The following is a 7,341-nucleotide window of genomic DNA, read 5'->3' as shown; positions in this document are numbered from 1 at the left end:
ATCGCTATGGTGTTTTTTGTGGAAATCGTAATGGGAATAAACGTAATATGAAATCGCTATGGTGTTTTTGTGGAAATCGTAATAAGAATAAACGTAATATGAAATCGCTGTGGTGTTTTTGTGGAAATCGTAATAGGAATAAACTTAATATGAAATCGCTATGGTGTTTTTGTGGAAATCGTAATAGGAATAAACGTAATATGAACTCGCTATGGTGTTTTTGTGGAAATCGTAATAGGAGTAAACGTAATATGAAATGGCTATGGTGTTTTTGTGGAAATCGTAATAGGAATAAACGTAATATGAAATGGCTATGGTGTTTTTGTGGAAATCGTAATAGGAATAAACGTAATATGAAATCGCTGTGGTGTTTTTGTGGAAATCGTAATAGGAATAAACGTAATATGAAATCACTATGGTGTTTTTGTGGAAATCGTAATAGGAATAAAGGTAACATCGCTATGGTGTTTTTTTGTGGAAATCGTAATAGGAATAAACGTAACATGAAATCGCTATGGTGTTTTTTGTGGAAATCGTTAAAAAAAATTTTTTTTATTTTTTGTGGATACAAGATCGAGGCTCGTGAAAGAGCGAACATTAATCACACAGAAAGACAAACAGACACATAAAACAAATAACATGGGGAGCGTTAGAGAGAGGGGGAAGGACACAAATACAACATTTGAGAGCAGGGACCGAGAGACATGGAGACATCAAGAGAACTGTGGGAGGGAGAGGGCTTTGGGGGGGAGGCATGGGAAGGGGGGGGGTGGGAGAGGTATAAAACATATGGACACTGCCAGGACTTCCAGGAAAGAAGTTGGAATTTCAAACAAGGTGGATCTGTGGTGAATTAGTGGGGGTAGAAAAGATCAAGGTTTTGGATGGGGGAAGATAAGAGATGGTGGTGAACAGCTGTTTTAAAGACCTGGAGGGAGGAGTGTGATTGAAGTGAGTGTGGGAGTTTGTTCCAGAGGCGGGAGAAAAGAGGAATGAAAGAGTGAAGGTCAGCAGAGAGCCGAGATTTCGGCAGTTTAACCATCAGAGGGTGGCTGGCAGATCTTGTGCGACCTGTAGGAATATTTGGGGGACAGAGCACAGAGAGAGCTGGGGGAGCAAGGCCGGAGAGGAGTCGGTAAAAGACAGAAAGACCACCGACCTGCCTGCGGTGAGTGAGTGAAAGGCCCTCAGAGATAGCTTCATCGCGGGATATTCCAATGATTCTGAAAGCTTTGGATTCAAAAGCGTGAAGCCGAGCCAGGTGTGAGGCAGGAGCACCAGCCCATAGGGGAGAACAGTATTCCATTGAGCTGCGGATGAAAGCCTTGTATGTGGTGAGGAGCTCAGGTGTGCCTAGGAAGGACTTCGCACGACGGAGGATGCCCAGTCGGCGACTGGCTTTGGATAACAGGAATAAACGTAACATGAAATCGCTATGGTGTTTTTGTGGAAATCGTAATAGGAATAAACGTAATATGAAATCGCTATGGTGTTTTGTGGAAATCATAATAAGAATAAACGTAATATGAAATGGCTATGGTGTTTTTTGTGGAAATCGTTATAGGAATAAACGTAAAATGAAATCGCTATGGTGTTTTGTGGAAATCATAAAAAGAATAAACGTAATATGAAATGGCTATGGTGTTTTTTGTGGAAATCGTAATAGGAATAAACGTAAGATGAAATGGCTATGGTGTTTTGTGGAAATCATAATAGGAATAAACGTAAGTTGAAATGGCTATCGTGTTTTTTGAGGAAATCGTAATAGGAATAAACGTAAGATGAAATGGCTATGGTGTTTTGTGGAAATCATAATAGGAATAAACGTAAGATGAAATCGCTATGGTGTTTTGTGGAAATCATAATAGGAATAAATGTAAGATGAAATCGCTATGGTGTTTTTTGTGGAAATCGTAATAGGAATAAACGTAAGATGAAATCGCTATGGTGTTTTTTGTGGAAATCGTAATAGGAATAAACGTAAGATGAAATGGCTATGGTGTTTTTTGTGGAAATCGTAATAAGAATAAACGTAATATGAAATCGCTATGGTGTTTTTTGTAGAAATCGTAATAGGAATAAACGTAAGATGAAATGGCTATGGTGTTTTGTGGAAATCATAATAGGAATAAACGTAAGATGAAATGGCTATGGTGTTTTTTGAGGAAATCGTAATAGGAATAAACGTAACATGAAATCGCTATGGTGTTTTGTGGAAATCATAATAGGAATAAACGTAAGATGAAATGGCTATGGTGTTTTTTGTGGAAATCGTAATAGGAATAAACGTAAGATGAAATGGCTATGGTGTTTTTTGTGGAAATCGTAATAGGAATAAACGTAATATGAAATCGCTATGGTGTTTTTTGTGGAAATCATAACAGGAATAAACCTAACATGAAATCGCTATGGTGTTTTGTGGAAATCATAATAGGAATAAACGTAAGATGAAATGGCAATGGTGTTTTTGTGGAAATCGTTAAAATGATTAAACGTAAGATGAAATGGCTATGGTGTTTTTGTGGAAATCATAATAGGAATAAACGTAATATGAAATGGCTATGGTGTATTTTGTGGAAATCCTAATAGGAATAAACGTAATATGAAATCGCTATGGTGTTTTTGTGGAAATCATAAAAGGAATAAACTTAATATGAGATCGTTATGGTGTTTTTGTGGAAATCCTAATAGGAATAAACGTAATATGAAATCGCTATGGTGTTTTTGTGGAAATCATAATAGGAATAAACGTAATATGAGATCGTTATGGTGTTTTTTGTGGAAATTGTAATGGGAATAAAAGTAATATGAAATCGTGATGTTGTTTTTGTGGAAATCATAATAGGAACTAGAACTGCCACTTTAAAACTGCTGGCAGTGATGACCGGTTTACTCGCACCCACTTTTGATACAACCCCACTTTTGATACAACCCCACTTTTGATACAACCCTACTTTTGATACAACCCCACTTTTGATACAACCCCACTTTTGATACAACCCCACTTTCATTGGACATGCTTTGAAACAACCCCCTTGGATACAACCCTGACAAACACACACACACCCCCCCCCCCTTCACACACACACACACCGCCCCTTCACACACACACACACACACACACACCCGCCCCTTCACACACACACACATACACACACACACACACATCCAACCCCCCCTCCTTCACCCCCCCCTCACGTACACACATATCCACCCCCCCCCCCACACCTACACACAAACACCCCTCCCCCCACACGCACACCCCTCCACGCATACACACACACACACACACCCCACCTCCACACATACACACACACAGAGACATCTACCCCCCCTCCATACGCACACCCCACCCCCCCCCCACCCACACACACATATCCACCACTCCCCCCCCCCTCCCACCCACACACACAGACATCCACACACACGCACATCCACACACACACACACACACACACACATTCCCCCTCCCCCCACACGCACACCTCTCCACACATACACACACACACACCCCTCCACACATACACACATACACACACACGCACACACACAAACACACACATCCAACCCTCCCTCCTCCACACGCACACCCCAAACTCCTCCAACCTCCACACACACACATATCCACCCCCCCCCACACACACACCCCCACACATATCCACCCCCCCACCCACACACACACACAGACATCCACACATCCAACCCCTCCTCCTCCACACGCACACCCCAACCTCCTCCAATCTCCACATACACACATATCCACCCCCCCCGCACCCACAAACACACACATCCACACACACACACATCCACACATCCCCCCACCCCCACCCCCAACACACACACATACACACACACACACGCACACCCCTCCACACATACACACACCCCTCCACACATACACACACACACATATCCAACCCCCCCTCCTCCACATGCACACCCCAACCCCTCCCCACACACACACATATCCACCCCCCCACACCAACACACACATCCACACACACCCACACATCCACACACACATCCAACCCCCACTCCTCCACACATACACCCCAACCCCCCCCCCCACATACACACATATCCACCCCCCCACACCCACACCCACAAACACCCCCACACCCCTCCCCCCACACGCACACCCCTCCACACATACACACACACACATCCCCCACCTCCACATATACACACACACACACACACACACATCTGCCCACTCCTCCATATGCACACCCCAACACCCCCGCCCCTCCCGCACACACACTCACACTCATATCCACCCCCCCCCCACACACACACACACACACAGACATCCACACACACGCACATCCACACACACACACACACACACATTCCCCCTCCCCCCACACACACCCCACCACACATACACACACACACACACACACTCATATCCACCCCCCCCCCCCCACACACACACACACACACACAGACATCCACACACACGCACATCCACACACACACACACACACACACATTCCCACTCACCCCACACACACCCCACACACACACACCCACACACACATCCACACACACGCACATCCCCACATCCCCACACATGCACATCCACCCATCCACAAACACATCCCCACATGCATACACACACAAACACACACACACACACACACACACACATACACACATCCCCAGACCCCCCCCCCACCCCCACACACACACCCCACCCCCACCCCCAACACACACACACATATACACACACACACACACACACACACACACACACACACACACACACACACACACATACACACACACACACACCCATACCCCTCCCCCCACATGCACACCCCTCAACACAAACACACACACACACATCCCCCACCCCATCCATTAAAAAAAATATTTTCGTTTAATTAACGATATCTGCCACCCGTGGAAGAACGTAATGCCGTGGCATGACGTCATCCGTGGCCGTGCCGTATGTCAGCGTAAGAACGAAGTATCCCGTCGATCGAACTTGGTCAAATTTTTCATGATCGTCACCAAATTTGTTGTGGTATTTTGTAAACTCATCCGAGGCAATATGACAATCGAAATCCGATTTGAAATCGGAGCACAATTGACGCCGCAAGGTCTGCCTGCACGCATGGATATTTTACCTGAGGAAGAATTCACTTTGGAAATGCGATCCATTTAAAATGTTAGATTTTGAAGAACTTCGTCATTTTTCATCGGATTTCCACCAAATAAAGGTCTCCATTGCTTGCAGATACCTCTCTTTCTCCTTAAAATTGAAGACAGGATGAACTTCAGAGCGAGAAATAAGCCGAGGTGGCGGAGAGTTTTACAATGTTATTTTCCAATGTAAATGACAATATTGTGTAGTTTCACGAAAATTCATCAGAATTTGCCCAGATTTGTTGCATTTGAATGTTAACACCCTCTAGCGACTGCCAAATCCGAAGTCAATTTAATTTCGAGCTACCTTGAGCTCGTGAGGTGGTTATGTCACATGGCCTGGTCAAAAAAAAGTGTTGTGGTTCTTCTACTTCAGGCAATAACAACTTCTAGTTTCCAGACCGTACATCCAATCATCTTGAAATTTTGCACACTACTTCCGATTGAGGAGAGCTGCATTACATTAAAAACTAAAGTCGATCCATGCAGTGGTTCAAGAGTTACAAGCTTTTTAAAATTTAACTTCCATTATTTATTGCGGCCAAACCGTGTGACTTTTCAAAACGTCTCAGGTAACATTGAAGCATCCCCCCATGGGGAACATTTTTATAAAGTTTCCACTCGATATCTCCACAAATTATGGAGGTGATACCATTTCTAGTTTGAGGTTTAAAACGTCATAACTCTGAAACCATGTGTGAGATGACATCGTGCTCGTTGACTTTTTTGTTCGTCATGGGTATGCGAATATGCATGCCAGGCTTGGGCTCGATCCGTTCAGCCGTTGTGGAGAAAAAGGGTTTTTGGTGTTTTTTCACGAAAAACAAGATAGCGGCCGAAACATGTGACGTATGACTTCGAAATTTTTTGCAATCTGAGTTTTTTTTAACTAAGCATCTGGGGAAAAAATCCCATTTTCGGGGGAGAACATTTTTTGTTTGACGAATTCTAACCTCTTAACGTTAGCATTTTTAATATACTCGATACACATGTCTTTTGTTCCCATTGAAGAGTTCCTTAGAATGAGCCATTCCTCAAATTTTTCCATTGAGCCGTTTCGGAGATACAGAGGGGAAAAGTTGAATTTGTTTTACAAGATGGCGCCCATGCCACGTGATCTATGACGTCATAATTAGCACTAAAAAATTCTAGGAGGCGAGACGATCATTTGCTGAAAATTTCCTGTCAATGCGACCAGCGGTTGCTGAGAACATTAATTATGAAGTTTTCGGAGGTGCAAAATAGGGCGGAAGAATAATAATAACTAGAACTGCCACTTTAAAACTGCTGGCAGTGATGACCGGTTTACTCGCACCCACTTTTGATGCAACCCCACTGTTGATACAACCCCACTTTTGATACAACCCCACTTGTGATACAACCCCACTTTCATTGGACATGCTTTGACACAACCCCCTTGGATACAACCCCTACACACACACACACACACACACACACACACACACACACATCCCCCCTACCCCCTCCCACACACACACCCACACCCCTCCCCCCACATGCACACCCTTCCAAACACACACACACACCCACACACACACACACACCCACACACACACATCCCTCCCCCCCCCCCCCCACACACACACACACACATCCCTCCCCCCACACACACACCCACACATCCCCCCTACACACACACACACACACACACACACACACACACACACACACACACACACACACACATGCACACACACATACACACATCCCCCCTAACCCCACCCACACCCCTACCCCCAAACACACACACACACACACACACACACAACCAACCCCCCCCCCCCCCACCTACACACAAACACACACACACATCCCTCCACCCCCCCACACACACACATCCCCCCTACACACACACACGCTTATTTCTCAAGATAAGCAGGTTGCAAGGTCAGACATATATATGGTGGCGGCCATCTTGGATTTTGACGTGGCGACCCAATTTTCGATAGCGTTCTTCCTTGTGCCTAGATACACCCACACACCAAATTAGAAGTTGCTACTTCGCTTATCTTTCAAGATATGCAGGTTGCAAGGTTCAGACATACATGGTGGCGGCCATCTTGGATTTTGCCGTGGCGACCCAATTTTCAATAGCTGGCGCATGCGCAGATGGGTTGCACTGCGATGCCACTGAAAAGCGACTGAGAAAACCGCGCATGCGCAGATCGC

The 7,341-nt window shown here is 45.0% G+C and overlaps 1 protein-coding gene across 1 annotated transcript in view; it reads right to left on the bottom strand.

Moving 5' to 3' along the window:
• Positions 1-7,341, bottom strand: part of LOC144892511 (uncharacterized) — a 147,993-nt gene that overhangs the window by 24,853 nt on the left and 115,799 nt on the right. The window lies entirely within an intron of this gene.

The sequence above is a fragment of the Myxine glutinosa genome, chromosome 6 (assembly GCF_964187855.1).
Source record: "Myxine glutinosa chromosome 6, kmMyxGlut1.1, whole genome shotgun sequence".
NCBI classification, from domain to species: Eukaryota; Metazoa; Chordata; class Myxini; order Myxiniformes; family Myxinidae; genus Myxine; species Myxine glutinosa.
The sequence above is the reverse complement of the archived record's forward strand: the minus strand, read 5'-3'. Positions and strand labels throughout refer to the sequence as shown.